We start from the raw sequence: 16,630 nt of genomic DNA on the forward strand, positions 1-16,630 counted from the left end.
AAACTGATACCTGCCTACAAATTTATAGGCTTACTGGAACAAAGCCAACAACCATTACATCAACGAATGAACTTGCACAATTCCTGGCTTCAAGAGAAGAGCAGTAAATGTCTGCCTACACAGGCCTAAGAAATAATGAGTGTCAGTTATTTTTAATAACACGACACAATGACAGAGCACTCATCTCTTAATAAACCTTTTACACCTGTTGTACTGCAGGAAAAAAACTTTCAGGAAAAAAACTTGTAGGAAAAAAACTTTCAGAGCATGGCTACTGGTAAACACACCCAGGACACAGCTGCCCACGAATGTTGCCAGTGTGCTCAACATCATGTTCTGCCTCTATCGTCTCGAAGAGTACAATTAATCGAGTAGAAGCACATCTGAAACTGCACATTACTCTGTCTTGAGTGCAGTTAGAGCATACCATATTTACTTTTGTGACACCCGCATCTCAAATTTTGGGACGAGAAATCAGGGCGAAAAAAGGAATAAACAACCGTGACGGAAGTTTCTCAATGCGCTGCTCTGAAAGGTTTAAGGTGGCCAGCTTTTCCAACACCATGGACAGCACAGAAGAAGTCCATCCCTGAGAACGTGCTGATCAGGTGAGTTCATTGGACAATAACGAGAGTGAGAGCTCATGATGCATCGTGGTATAACGGACCATCATCAACACCAGGGGAAGTCTAAGACCCACTTCCAGGCATTAACCCCAGCAGAAGCCAGGGGGGAAGCTTGCGTATTGTACCACCGGTGGGTACCTAGTGGCACAGGGAATCCAATCCAGCAGCTCCTACATGCGAGATGCATGCTCGAATGACTAGGCCGCTGTTGCAGGGAAAGTGAATGTGGCGAGAAACAGCGAGTTAAGGTGCGACCTGTCATCAACTGTTGCATTATTTTGAGGAGAAATCACAGCATCACTATAATCGTTTCACGGACATCCTATGATGCAAGGGAACCGGTCGGGCAAAACTAAAAAACGGACACTGCGGGTGAGAAAATCTGGTAAAACTGGCGCTGCATTGTGCAATAGTGCATAGCACCCCTACAGCACACAGGCTAACATAAACATCGGGAAGTTTTTTTAAAAGGCTTCGCAATAGTGTCGCGAGTGGAAGATAAAGACGAGGAGTGTTTTGCGCCTTTGACACTCTCGACAAGTTCTGACGTAGTGACGCACGTACTTAAGAAGTGTCGGCCAGTAGTACCGTTCTCGAATACGTGAAAGCGTCCGGCTGTAGCCAAGGTGACCAGCTGTAGGATCGTCGTGGCAAGCTTGGGCGACCTCGGAGCGCAGGTCCTCCGGCACAAGGAGCCACGACCTCGGGCTGCTGTCGAAGTTCTGCTTGTACAATACGCCGTGCATTATCTTGAACGTCGGCAGCATGCGCTGGAAAACGCGAGGCACCGCAGCTCTTTGTCGCCTTCCAAGTGCGCCATCAGCTGACCAATCTGAGGATCACTGCGTTGCCGAGCAGCCATATCTGCCGTGTCCAATGCCCCAAGAAAGCCGTCCTCTTCGTCATTTTCGCCTCCCGGTGCCGGCTCCACAGGGGCTCGAGACAAGCAGTCAGCATCATGATGTTTGCGGCCGGACTTGTAGGTGATGGTGACGTCGTACTCCTGTAGCCGAAGGCTCCACCGAGCAAGGCGGCCTGCGGGATCCTTAATATTGGCGAGCCAGCACAGCGAATGGTGGTCGGTGACGACACGAAAAGGGCGACCGTACAGATAGGGCCGGAATTTGGTGATGGCCCAGATGACAGCGAGGCACTCTTTTTCAGTTGTCGAGTAATTTCCCTCCGCCTGCGAAAGAGCTCGGCTGGCATACGCAATAACCCTCTCAGCGCCATCCTGGAATTGCACAAGCACTGCTCCTAGTCCTTTGTTGCTGGCGTCCGTGTGGAGCTCAGTGTCGGTGTCTTGATCAAAATGGCCTAGTATGGGGGATGTTGCAAGGGAGTGTTTTAATTGGCGGAATGCTGATTGTTGCTCCTCGTTCCACTCAAAGGCAACGCTATCGAGTGCATTGTGCTCCGTCACGGTGCCCCTGCCGTTTTGATCACTGACCGGGGTGCCGCGTTTCTGGCCAAGCTCACACAGGAGATCCTCCGTCTCAGCTGCACCAGCCACCGCCGAACTACTGCGTACCATCCGCAAACGAATGGGCTGACGGAGCGGCTGAAGAAGACCATGGCCGACATGATCGCCATGTACGTGGATGTCGCCCATCGCAGTTGGGACTCGGTACTGCCCTACGTTACATTCGCTTATAATACCGCTAGCCCGTTGTGCTCTAAGCGGTGCGGGCCGGGCTCTATTATTTTACTTTCCTTTTAGACAGCCCACCCTAACATATGTCCAGGAGACGACCGGTATGACGCCTTTCCAGCTGGTCCACGGCAGACAGGTCACCACGATGCTTGACGCTATGCTACCGCACGAGCCGCCTGTCGACGTAGACGATGGTGCCCGAATAGTATGCGAGCGCGCGGAAGAAGCTCGGCAACTCGCGAGACTCCGCATCCAACACCAACAGCATACCGACGCTCGTCGGTACGATCTCCGTCGACGCGACGTACATTTTTACCCTGGAGACAAGGTCTGGGTGTGGACGCCAGTACGCCGTCGAGGACTCTCCGACAAACTCATAAAGCGGTACTTTGGCCCGTATACAGTTCTTCGCCGCATCGGTGAACTTAACTACGAGGTGCTGCCGCCCTGACATTGTGCACGTAGTGCGGCTTAAGCCGTATTACGCGCGATGATCCTCTGCCCCGAACTGATTTTCCCACCTCCTTCTACACTGGCCAGCAGGAGTTTTTGTGCGCGTGTGCGGCTTTCCGCCCTGTGCCTTTGTTTTCGTGTTAGCATCGGGACGATGCTTCTTTATAGAGGGAGGAAGTGTCGCGAGTGGAAGATAAAGACGAGGAGTGTTTTGCCGCGCGCCGACGACGACGTTGCTGCTGGTGGACCTCCCTGTTTTTCTGTGCTCCCTGTCTTCACCCGTTCTCGCCGCCGGCCTGTACGTCAAGCCGTGACAGTAGAACAAAACAATTTCCACCTTAAAGCAAAAAAAAAGCTTGTACCACCATCATGAAATGAAATCCATACACGATTACTTCCATGCGTGCAGATCAACATTCAGTATTGTCAAAAAAATAAAATAAACATTGTCACAGCACACTCCATACAGCCAAAATGAACGATGTCAGAATGCAGGCTAAATGAACACAGCAATAAATACAGTTTGGACAGAGTCAGAAATGCAATATGAAATGACAAAATGAGGTCAGTCACTTGTGACCGACAACAAGGAATCATACTGCACTCTTCACCAAAGCCAAGAGGGCGCCCATAAACCAGTAAACAGCGGCAAGTACAACAGAATATAAAATTCACCACACTATACAGCACAAGTTTTGCAGAGCTACAGTCTTCACAAAGCCCCAACCAGGAGAGCAGAGTGGTGGAGTTGCATCGAATTACGTAAGCAACCGATCGCATATTTGAGGCCATACAGCACAAGAATCAGGAAAAAGATTGATGTGCCATACCCAGAGGCACGAAATGCTACAAGTTCCAAAGCATGCAGTTTTCATCACTATTGTTTCTGCTTCGATTGAAAAATTAAATACTGTATAAATGAAAAAAATCATTTCGTCCACATAACAGAACAATCACACAAGTACCAGCACAATTGCATTTCGTGCTGACAGGCAATGTCGCACATTAAGTTCTTCACAATGACCATCACCCGAGAGGTGATCTTGCTTTGATCTCTGAAAAACAGGATGGGGTCGATCCACCAAATTTTGCACCAAAACTAAAGGGATCATTTTCTGCCATGTATATTTTTGATTGAGCATAATATTTCGGAATCAATGGGACTCCTTTGTTAAGGGTGTGCACCAGATGCTTGTTTTTTTTTTTTTTTTCAGTTCTCCGTGTCACAAAGTTACTTGAAGAAGGGACATGCGATGTCCTACTGACACCGGCACAGACTTTCTTACAAAAATGTGCAACATATTTGGAATGTTATAACTGCCTTAAAACATATGCCAATCTGACCCATTAACATCAGGAATGCCCCATGGCCATTCAGCCTCTGAGTGACCAAATAATGTGATTCTACTAATACTACTAATTGTCCAACAACAGTACACACGTTGCAGGCTTTACTCAATTGCTCTATGTGGTCAGGTGTTCTGCTAGTACCCCAACTGATATGGGAATTCCACTGAGAGCTTAATCTAAACTGTTCAACCATTGCACACCAATGATTTCAGCTACACGACTTTTGAGCTAAGCAGAAGAAAGAAATTTGTGCCTATTTTTATTCCCTCTCTATCCAAAGCCAAATGCCATTCCTATGAAAATAATTATTTTTGAAATGAGTTCACAAAATGAATATTTGTTTTGAGGGCGGTCCCCATGTTCCTTATTATTTAAATCCCTGTAATTCCAGCAAAATCATTAAAAACGCTTCCACCTCACTTTGTGCATAAACACAGTGCACTGACGTCATTACACAAGCAATCTTCTAGCTTATGAGCATCATGCAATGGAGTCATGAAAGGCTGGCAGGCGTGGCACTGAAGGTTTCTTCCTCTGGAACCTTGTACACATTGGCCTATCAGTAACAGCCTGCAAAATAACGGAAAACAAGTAAGTATCACTATAAAACAAACACAAATGCCACAAGAAAAGGGGGTCTCTGCTTTGATGTAAAGGGCAATGCACAAAGAAACAAGAACGCACCAAATCCACGTCTGACTATCCATTCTGTCATCTTCTTTGTTCTACATATGTTCATAGCAGCAGGTTGCATTGAAAGGTTCTTACTCTGTGTCCTCCTAATACTGCACCTCATGCCTGCTATTTTGAACAGAGCGCAGCAGAGTAAGGAGAAGTATCCAACGGCACACAGCCTAGTTTATATGCTTTGTGTATGGAATACATATAATGCAGTCCTGGATCAGCAGACTGAGTCATGAGTACACTCACTCGGGCTCATATTCAGCAACCGCGGTGGCTCAGTGCTTATGATGCTCGGCTGCTGACCCAAAAGATGTGGGTTGGATCGCGGCCGCAGAAGTCAAATTTTGATGGAGGCGAAATTCCAGAAGCCCTTGTACTGTGCAATGTCAGGGCACATTGAAGAACCCCAGGTGGTTGAAATTTCTGGAGCCCTTCACTAGGCTGTCCCTCATAGACTGAGTTGCTTTGGGAGGTTTAACTCCCATAAACCATAAACTCAGGCTCATATTCAGATGACGATCTGAATCGTCAGTGAGTCTCAACTCACATTCAGGTTATGATGCGAGTCGTGAGCAAGTCCGCGCTCAGGCTCATATTATGATTTGTTTTCGCAACAACGGTGCATGCTTAGTTGTTCTTTCCTTAATTTTTTAAAACAGCGGAGAGGAGGAATGATCTACTGCCCCAATCAAGGACACCTGAAGGCGAGGCAAACCGGCGACTTCTGTGAGAGACCGAAGCAGAGGGTATCGGAGAAGCAAGGAAGACGGCATTTTCTCCGATCCCTATTGCTAGTTTACGTGGGTGCAGTAATGAGCTGGTAGCTTTGTCTGAGTTCCTCCATGCTGCTGAGAGCTTTGGCGTAAAGGCAAAACACAACTGACCAGCATTGTGCTTAAAAAATGCGGCCCATGCAACTTTAAACATGTAACTGAAAGCATCAGTGTACAAACCTAATCCAAAGAGCATCAGACCAAGAGCATGCGTTCATGAGCCTTAATTCAGATATCTATAGCCAACCATATGCGCAGCCGAAAAGTATGACCAGACTACCAAGCAGGCAGCAGATAAGAAGATGAGAGACTGGTCATGCTTTCCCTCCACATATAGACGCTTTACAGCGGCGTATCATGGGGGCTGCCATCTTTGATCACGTGATCACGCCGCCATTACTCGCCTCCTGACCGCTCGGCGCGCGCCTCGTCGCGACGGCTGCTGCGTCTGATGGTTCGATTCCGACAGGCAGTGCTTCGGCTGATACGGTTGCAAAGGAGTGGGAAGACGGCACTGTGGTTGGTCCGAAGCTTCGAATGACATGTGAGAACCCTAATTTGATCACTTTAGGTGTGAAAACGTGATCGGGCTTCATGTCGCGGAGAGCCGCTGAGCTCTCCGCCTGTTCGAGGCAACGGGTGGATCGCCTGAATGCCACTGAAGGCTTTGCTTAATATTTTTTTATTGTTATTATCTAAAACAGCAAGGTTTAATGAGCCTGCGGCTGCGCAGGTCGTTGTCGTATTGTGTACATGCATGCGGAGACTGCTCTAAAACGCTCACATGCACATCGTACTCATTTGTTTACAACCTGTTAAAGGTGCTTAGGAAGCCTAAAATATTTTCTGTTGGTTTGCTAAACAAAGGACGGCGACAAAAATAAATAAACAAACAAATGTTACCCAATCATGTAAGCAGCACCATGCATCAAGCAGCCTTCACAAGCTTGCATGCAATCGTTTACAAGGATTCCGCGATATAATTGTTATAAGGCGCATGGCAGAGCGTTCACTACAAGAAGTTTACAATTATGTCAGCCTCACATATAGTATAAAACTGTGGTACGCTCCACGCTCAATATGCGGACATGTAAATGCTCGAGGTCTCGCTGGTTGTAAGTAATCAGCCGGAGTCACTTCTAGTGACTGTCTCGCATGGATTGCGCGGAAGTCACAACCGCAGAGCACAGCAGCCGTAGCAAAAATGCTTTATTCCGATTGTGGTCCACGAAAACCGCGCTACTTGGAGCGAAGTTCAACAGAAGCACCAAGGCGGTGTGTAATACATGAACTGACGGTAAGCGTTGTCCGCTCGCACGGCTATGCACTGCACAATATGCACTAGCGGTATGCAGGAGTGTAAGTCGTGTTTTGTGTGTGTGTGTGTGTGTGTGTGTGTGTGTGTGTGTGTGTGTGTGACGTTTCGGTGGCGGGACAGCTTGTTCATGCGGCTATGTTGCGCACTTACCCTCGCAGATTTTCCTAGATCGAGACCTTTCCTTCTATATTCGCTGTCTAGCGCTGGCGAACATGTGTATTGCGTTCGCCCGTTCGGAAAGGGTGGATGTCCAACGGGCGCGAACAGGGGCAGTACGGCCTTGTGCAGTTCGGTTCCGTGAATCTCGCAAACGATCGCATCCCGCGCCATTAACTGTTTGTCGCAATTCTTGCAATCCACAACAGAGCATGTATTTTCTCTTTCCACATTTCCGCTGCTGCGTCGAGGCATACGCGCCGGCGACTTACGAGGCAAGTAATGACGCCGTGTTCCGAGCACACCTGTGGCGCCATCTGGTTTCAAACGGAAGAACTGTGCGCTGTAAACGGTCTATACGGCTGCAGGGACGATAACCCCTACTTTTCATGGTATATGTGAGCCAAATGGAAAGAGGTTGGAAGAGAGTGGGGTAGGAGTTGACGTGAGTTATATACAGGAAGGTAGGAAGGTAAACCAAGCGCTGGCTGTACTAATGTATGCGGATGACATTGTTCTACTAGCAGACCAGCAAGATAGGCTGCAGGAACTAGCTAAAATCTGTGGTGAGGAGGGCAACAAGCTAGGACTCCAGTTCAGTAGAGAGAAGTCAGGGATAATGGTCTATAATGAGAAGGGAGACCCACTAGATATATAGGACACTATGATAGACCATGTGAGAACTTATAAGTATGTGTATGGCTAAGTGAAGGGAAAAAATATCCGGAAGAGCATGAGAGGATTCTGAAGGATAAAGGAAAAAGGAATTCAGACATTATGAAGCACAGAGCACTATGGAACTATAATAGGTATGAGGTGGTTAGAGAGGTATGGAAGGGAATCATGGTACCGGGCCTCACATTTGGAAATGCAGTCCTGTGCATGAAATCAGAAGTACAGTCAGGGTAGGGGTCAGACAAAGAAGTGTAGGAAGGCTAGCCTTGAGAGCCCATGGGAACACTCCGAATGAGGGAGTCCAGGGAGATATGGGTTGGGCGTCGTTCGAGGTTCGGGAGGCCATCAGCAAACTGAAATATGATCAGAGACTCACTGAAATGGAGGAAACAAGGTGGGCAAAAAAGGTGTACAAGTATCTGTACATGAAATGTATTAACACAAAATGGACTAATAGAACCCGAAAGCTAAGAACAAAGTATTTACGGGTGAGGGATGGGACGCAACAAAATACTAACGTGAAAGCGGAGGTAAAGGAGACGGAAAGAAAGATGTGGAAACAAAGAATGCAGGAAAAATCGGCGCTAGGCATATATAGGACACGAAAACAGGACATCAAAAAACAGCGGTTATTCGATAATTCGCGGGGCAGTTCACTGCTTTTTGGGGCTAGGACAGGAATTCTGAGAACAAAACTTATAGGTCCAAATTTGAAGAAGTGGATATTTTGTGCTCTGCTTGTAAAACGGAAACAGAGACCATAGAGCACTTGGTTTTGAGGTGCGCAGAACTCCGCCCAGCCCTCCCAGAGGGGGCATTTTGTGCTCTGCTTGTAAAACGGAAACAGAGACCATAGAGCACTTGGTTTTGAGGTGCGCAGATTTCCGCCCAGCCCTCCCAGAGGGGGCAGCAACGGCCATAGAGATAGCGGTAGGATTTACTGGGGAGGACGGGCGAGTGGATGGGAAAAGCGTGACATTGACGAAGGGGAGGTTGGAGGATTGGTGGCGGAAATCAAGGGAGGGGTGAATTTGGAGGGGAAAAGGATAGACAGATTAGACATTGTAAGAGCGAAAGGGAAAGAAAGAGAAAAGAAAAATCAATTAACAATGGGGGAAGTATAGGCTAGGTGGCAGAAGCTGCTGCACGATACAAAGGGTAAAGCCATTATAATCCATCCATTCATCCATGGCATCGACCGGCTACCAGCTTACAATGCGACCCTATGCCTTGCCACAGAAAAATATTGACTTGTGATGTAACATCACTACGTTTGTGGCTGTTGAATAATTGTGGCTGTCGTGACAAGTGGCAACACAGTACGTAGGTCAGGATGAGATCTCCTCCACTGACCGTTTGAAGGTACGATTAAACATACATATATCGCAGTATTCATGCACTAACCCCAGCGAAAACAAATTTCAATCCAGGAAGTGAGAAATATGTGCACTACCAAACATAGGGTTTACTCAACCAGAAAAAGAATGCTTCAGTTGTGATTTCAAGCTGAATATCCAACTGCACTGCTGGCTTACTTTTATGCAATTTTTTCACCTGAAACTTCCAAGCACAAATATTATGGCAAATAACAGACAAAAAAGCAGATCTGAAATAAATAAAACGATGGCTAGAAGAAGAGGCGTTACCGCAACTAAGAAAGGCAACAATTTGTGAACCTAGAGGAGATAGTGCATAACTTGCAAGGAACTCTTACAAAAAAACAAAATGGCAAATGAGCCATCAGACTCCAAGAAAAAGCAGAATGAAAAAATTGTACCACATGTCACAGAAATCAAAGGAATATAGGGTAAAATACAAATGACAGCTTTGAATGGGAAAAAAATAAACAGACAAGGATTAATCAAAGCTCAAAAAAAAAAGAACAGCCAGTAGAAGAAAACAATGAACCACTTTAACTTTCTAGGCTAGGTGGCACTCGCCACTGGCCTGATGTAAAAAGGATGCCAACAGTTATCCATTTATCTAGGGGAGATCTCTTGGTGCAAGCTAAAAAGACATGTCCCCCAATACATATTTTACAGGACAGGAGCATGAAGCTATGGGTCGGCACAGACTGGCTGCAGTTCTTCCTCTGGAATGTTCTTCCCCTGGCTCTGGTGCTTCTCCAATGCCTGCAAAACTGAGAATACAGAAAAATGACACGAAACAAACACAAACGACACCAGCCTTGTTCGATATGGCTATGGGATGCAGTCCTGCTCTTTAAAGCAGACCATTTAGTGGAACTGGAAGGCATCATGCATTTTTCATTCCTGTGTAGCAGCTATAATAGGATGCGGAAAAAGGGATTTTATACTTGCAGGCCAAGAAGACTACTTCTGTACACACACAAAAAAAAAAAAAGCCTGTTGATATGCCATAACTAGAAGCTGTTTGTACCCGTTTTGGGCGTAAACTGCTGGTTACACGTACCGCCATCGGGATATGGTTCACCAGCTTCCAAAAGTCACCGTAACGCACCACGAACGGCTATCACACAAATCGCCACCAAATTCATAAATCATCAGCCTTTTTACCGCAAAGCTCTATACTGAAAAATAACTGACTGTTTCATTTCCTCTGTGATTATGATGACAGAAGAACACAGACATTTGAGAAGAAATGCGAACATGCGCGCTTTCTCCAAGAACCTGCTGTCTTTGCTATAGCCTGCTACATGAGAAATAAGACGTTCACTAGCGACCGATTCAGTGAGATGGTCACGGCTGAAGATACACACCTAATGAATTTAAATAAATCAACGCCAATTACAGCTTTGCAATTCATTGCATCTACTTGCCCGAAGTTGCAAGTATTGAAGCGGCAGGTTTAAAGTTATAACTCCGCAAGTTGCAATGAAGAAAATTTGTCTGGCATTGCGGTTATACACTTCTGCGGCTTTCACGTTACTGGTAAAGGCACTATTAAGCCCGAATCTTTCATAACTGCGCGGTGACAATTGGGAACGCGCGCACAAAGACGGACCGTGTCTTCACTAGCACACGCCGCAAAAGTGATGTTCACCGGGTCATACGAAGTTATCCTTGCTCTGTAGATGATGATGATGGTGATGTCCTCAGGCTTAATGGCACATACCCTCGGCGGGAGATTGGCCAGGGTGCATAGCGGATACAAACGCACTCATGTACAGGGAATGAACTATTTTGAGACACAAAGCTAGAATTTGTACAAAACAAAAAATACGGAGAAGGACAAGTAGTGAATTCACATTCTAGCAGAGGAATCTACCAGATGAAATTAAATAATCGTGAATATAATGGCACACTGCTTTCAGGGCATATCCGTTGGCGCTTGCCCCGAAGGAAAGGAGAATCGGAACAGATCGAGAAAGCCCAAGCCGAGCGAGGGGGATCTCCAAGTAAATTCTACGGAGAGGAGCGAGCCGCCGGCAGGAGAGGAAAAAATGTTCTATAGACTCAACTTCGCCACAAGACTCACAAAGGTTGGATATCGAAAGCCCCGATCAGCATAAATAAAGATTTAGCCACGGTATCCTGCAGCACAAAAGAGTCATGGACACCTCACATTGCCTCAAACTGCACATCCGCACGCTCCAAGGAAATGCCAGGTGTTGAAAATCCGCTGCAGCAAGGAGAGGCTCATGGCTCAAGGAGTGGGGACGCTGGAATCGCTGAAAGCGTGCTAGAGTCAAGTAAACAGTATTTGGGATGAAAGAGACAATAGGTCCATCAAGGGCAGACTTAGCTAAAAAATATGCCCTCTCATTAGAAACAATGCCACAGTGCCCAGGGACCCAGTGAAAGCGTACTTCTGCAACATGTGGAGGAATAAAAATTGTAGGGAACGACTCATAGGAGTATCCCTCGAGTTTTCAAGCGCTGTCAAAACAAAGGTTTTCTGAGAGTATAATAACCCGAGTGATACTGCAGGGAATCCTTATTAAGGCCAACTCCATGGCCAGAAACTCAGCTACAAAAATAGGGGTATAGTCAGGGGACCGAAATGAGTAGCTCCAATCAAGAGCCCCTGAGTAAATGCCAATAGCTGCCCTTTCATTTTGCTTGGAGGCATCTGTATAAACGGCAGTATGGTTAGGGAAATTGTCTAGGTACTCCTCTATAAGCCCATTTAACACAATGGCAGGCAGGTTCCTAGCATTCCTTGCGAAGGTGTTGTCAAAGAAGACTGCCGTATCAGCCCGCCTGTGGCTGACTAGTACTAACGATCTCATTCACACAGAAATATTTGACAGCAGGGAGTTCGTGAGCACCACCTGAGGGAGCTTATACCGAGGGCAGGAAGTACCAAAGAAGAGAGTTGGGTTCATTGTAAATATAGGGTTAGCCAACCCAGGAACAGGCTCCAAAGACCTTAAAAATGTCCGCACAGTGATAAGCTCAAAAACGCGAGTTGAGATCAGGTATCCGCGCCTCCAAGTACAACACAGCATTAGCTACTGATTTAGGCAGACCTAAGCAAAGGAGCAGAGCGCGTCGCTCCATAACAAACGGGTTCTCGCTTGCACTTTGGGCACCCAGAAAAGAGAACGGAGCCGAATTCAAGTATTGGCTGTACATAGGTCGTATACATAGTGTCCCGTCGCATAGCGAATTTTTTGTTGCTGATCCTCACCAACCGGCCAATGGCACGCTCACCCTTAAGCGCAATGCTTCTAATGTGTGGCCACCAGTCTAAATGCGGGTCATATATTATACCCAAGTATTTTGTTGAATCAAATTGCGGGATGAGGATAGAGTGATACGACAGAGAAATGTAAAGAGGGGTTGCTTGTGCGAAAACAAGGACGGCACACTTGTTGACATTTAAAGTTAACTTTATGCTGTCTAGCCAAACTTCCAGAGCATTTAAATACTCTTGCAGTAATTGGTACAGGATATGAATGTCTTTGGCAGAAGCGAAAAAAGCAATATCATCTGCATACACATGAACTTCGACGGCTGGGTGAATAGGGATATCAGGCATTAGTATGTTAAACAATAACGGTGAAAGAACGGAGGCTTGTGGGACACCTCTAGACTGGGTGCATGTTGTAGAAGTTAACGTACCCTTAGAACAAAAGAATGCTCTATTCCTTAAGAACTCTCTTATCCACGCAAAGAGGTACAAAGGAGGTTGTACATTAGCCAGTTTATGAAGCAAAATGCTGTGTTCAACGCTGTCGTAAGCCTTTGCAATATCTAAAGTAACCAGAGCTGATACCTCATTTTGCCTCATAGAGACCTTAATACGGCTCTCCAAGTCTATGTGCGCGGTCCAAATCGAACACCCACGGCGGAAACCTATCTGAGCCTCGCTAAATCCTTGAAGACTCAGAATATGACTCGTGAGGCGGCTGAAGACTACCCGTTCTACAAGCTTAACCAAATTTGATGTGAAAGCAATCGGCCGACTATTGTCGAGACCAAAACCCTTCCCCTGCTCTTTCAGCAATAAAATAATTTTCACTGTTTTCCAAATTTGAGGAACCCAGGCTTTTTCCAAAGACCAGTTCACAATCTGCAAAAGGTACGGGGCAAAGTCTCGCATTAGGATTTTCAGCATGCCAACTGTTACTCCGTCAATCTCTGGGGCAGCAGATTGCAGGCAATTAACTACAGACGCTAAATCAGATACAGACACCTTAGTGAAGTCTAAACCCAAATGAAACGGAATTGATGGAAAGGTAGTGCGAGCACGAAAACGCACAGCAAGGTTTTGAGCTATGGACTCTAGTTTATCTTTTTCGTCCGGAGGTGGCAGTACTGTGGACTGAGACATATGAGAGGAAGGCAGCACATTAGTACGTTCCATGAATCTATAGAGAGACTTCTGGTTGACAGGGTTAGACAAATAGGTGTTCAGACTGGCATTGTAATCATCCCTAGCCTTAAGATATTGTTTTTTTAAAAGAGGCTGCAAAGAATTTGTAATTTATCCAGTTCTTTGGGCACTGGTTATGCACTAGACTCTTCCATGCGGCTTTCCTTTGGCAATAGACTTTTTCGCAGTCGTCATTCCACCAGCTTGAAGGAGTCTTATTTTTTAAGCCTGACCGGACTGTAAAGACTGCTCGCCGAGTGGCGTCTAACACGGAATTTAATACTTGAGGACCCCCGTCATATTTATCGGAGGGGGCAACAGCCGAGAGGGTCTCACCTAAAGGGTTCTTGAACAGTGTAGTATTGATAAATTTTTGTGCCGAACCAGTCGTCCTGACTGGACTGCACGCAATAGTGAAAGTGATTGGGTTGTGGTCATTTGACGTACCGCAGTCAACTGTACACCACGAAGATACAGCTCTACCATTAACAGCTAATGTTACATCAATAGCTGAGCGAGAATTTGCCCTCATGTAAGTTATGGCACGACTATTGTAACAGCACACATCGTTAGCTGACATCCAAGACCAAAGTAAATGCCCGCTAAAGTCTGTTCTGAAACCCCAAATAACATGATGTGAATTGAAGTCCCCAGGTAGAACTACTCCTGTGTTGTTGCGCAGTAATGCATCGAGCCCATCCATCCTACGGACACCTGCGGGAAAGTAGATATTTGCCACCGTAACAGGGGTGCACTGCGGAATAATGATTGCAACTGCTAGTATCTCACAATCAGGTCGCATAATTTTGTGAGACACTTTAGCACGATGAAACAGTTTCATTGAAACCTATGTTAGTAAGCCCCCACCCCTGCCGTTTGGGCGATCATTTCGAAAAACGGAGAAATTTTTAGTTGCGAATGGGCGATTAGGATTGAGCCACGATTCCTGTATTAAAATAACGTCTGGACTATGTTTAAGTATAAGCTGCTGTAAGTCGGGGAAAGAAGATGAGATAGAAGGACAATTCCACTAGAGAACAGATATTCCCGCCATGATTATTGCTTTAAGAACGAAGCCACAACAGCCTCTTTCAACACATCTGTTTTCTTTGAAATTCCAGGCAAACCTTTCTTAGTCTTATTATGCGGATGGTCAGATTTCGAAGGAGAAGAGGAAGCACGACGCTTCTGAGATGGAGTAGTCATTTCAACATCTGACTGACAAGCGTTAGGGAGGGAGACTTGGTCAGAGTCATTTACACCCACGGACGTGGAGGCAGAAGAGGTGGTGGGCTGAATATTATCGGCAGTTGCAGAGGAGGGAGGACAGGCAGACGGGGTTAGGTTACCTAAAGCTGAGGAAGCAGCCTGCGCGGAAATGACCTGGGACAAGGCATCGCTGAACGTACTGATCATGCGGTCAAGTACACCAGCAACAGCCTTCTCCACCGCAGCAACAACGGACATAGTTAAGGCTGCGTCCACATCAGTAGCGGTCGAGCGGGCAGCACTTGCGTATGAGCTCTGCCGACTGTCAAGGCAGGCGTATGCATCAGCGCGCGAGCGCCTGTCACGCTGAATAATGTCCAAGACAATCTGCTCATCGGCACGCTTCGGGCAAGCGGGGTCGTCAGCTGTGTGATCAGAGTGGCAAAGGCAGCAGCTAAGCGACTCAGAAGTGCAAATGTCGTGTTCATGATCACCGCCGCAAACGGACTTGCAAGATTTGGCACCGTGACCGAACCGCCAGCAGTTCTTACACTGTAAAGGAACGGGGCTGCAGTGGGTCCACACGGTACACAATAGGCCAAACTTTGATCTCGGATGGGCAAGAGGACTCTGCAAATGTTGCAATAACCGATTCAGTTGATGTACGAGAGCCTTCAGCCTCTCTGCTGCAGCGGTAAACTGAGAGGATGCCAACACCGGCGTCATGAAAGTCTGCAAGAATTTCCCCTGGTGTAGTGGAAGGATCCACACCGCGGATAATTCCTTGTACGCAGGCAAGTTGCTCTGGAATAAATACCTTCACCGGCAGTGAGGCGAAAGAGGTGCACTGCAGTAAATCGGCAACACAATCAAAGTCAGCCGACTTGCACAGAATTCCTCTTATGCCAAATGGTCGCACCTCCGAAATCTCAAGATAGCGGCTGGTGGCTGCCTTCAGCTGCTCCTGGATCATTCGAGAGTTTATTTTAATTACACCATCTCCTACAGGGACCAGCGCCACGGGGATAAGCTTGACACCGTTTTGACTGAAAGACGTTAGCGGGAGATTTTCAGCCGGCAAACTGGCGAACCAGGTTACCGGACCTGAGCCCGGGGAAGACATAGCCACGGCGGAAAGCCTACAGAGCCTTGGAACCTACATCCAAAAAGAGGGGAAAACCTGGCCAAATCCCCCACTCTCGGAACGGCCTCACCAAAATTTGAACACAGGCCAGAAGACGCAGAGGCAGGCCAACAACTCCGGCGAAGAAGTTGTTGTTGTTGTAGCCTTTGACAGAATGGCACATACCGACACCGGGGGATCGGCCAAGAATCGGGAGGTAAAGGTTGGCATTCACCTGTACATAGTAAAGGCAAAAGCAAAGCACACGGGCAAAGAAGCTCTGTAGGCACATTCTTGTTGTTGTTGTTGTCCTCTAGAAAATGGCGCATACCCACTGCGGGGGATTGGCCAAGACACAGGCGGCAACTGATAGGTGTACAAAATGTTAAACAAGAAAATAATTGTGGGGAAAAATAAAATAATCATGATAATAATAGCAATTAGGAAATAAATGAAAGGATCTCAAATGTGTAATTGAAATAGGTTAAACAAATGCTGTGAGATCGGTGACTGAAATAGAGAACGGGGCTAAATATTCCACGTTTCAGAAAGCTTTCATTCCAGAGAAATATTGGTCATGAGAAAGACCAGAGCTTAAGACGGCAGCCGTTTAGTGTCTGTAAGGAAGTTTTGCATGGCGGAGAGCACATTCCAGTGGCTGTGCCCAAGGGAGGAAGCCCCAAGAGACAGAGCAACCCCAGCTGACAGACTTAGACCAAGCTGTCGTAACGGAAGCTCCAGCAGGCGGCTCCGTAAAGAGGAGAAACGGCGGCAGGTCAACAAGAAATGATCTATCGTTTCGGGTTC

General features: G+C 46.8%; 1 long non-coding RNA gene across 1 annotated transcript; it reads right to left on the bottom strand.

Moving 5' to 3' along the window:
* Positions 1 to 9,735: 9,735 nt before the first annotated feature.
* On the bottom strand, positions 9,736 to 16,121 carry LOC149329309 (uncharacterized). Its single transcript, XR_016285797.1, has 2 exons — positions 16,010 to 16,121; positions 9,736 to 9,829 (listed from the first exon to the last, which is right to left on the bottom strand). It is a non-coding gene; the product is annotated as an uncharacterized LOC149329309 (long non-coding RNA).
* Between the last annotated feature and the right edge of the window lie 509 nt (positions 16,122 to 16,630).

The sequence above is a fragment of the Amblyomma mixtum genome, chromosome 9 (assembly GCF_055824585.1).
Source record: "Amblyomma mixtum isolate Tamu chromosome 9, ASM5582458v1, whole genome shotgun sequence".
NCBI lineage: Eukaryota > Metazoa > Arthropoda > Arachnida > Ixodida > Ixodidae > Amblyomma > Amblyomma mixtum.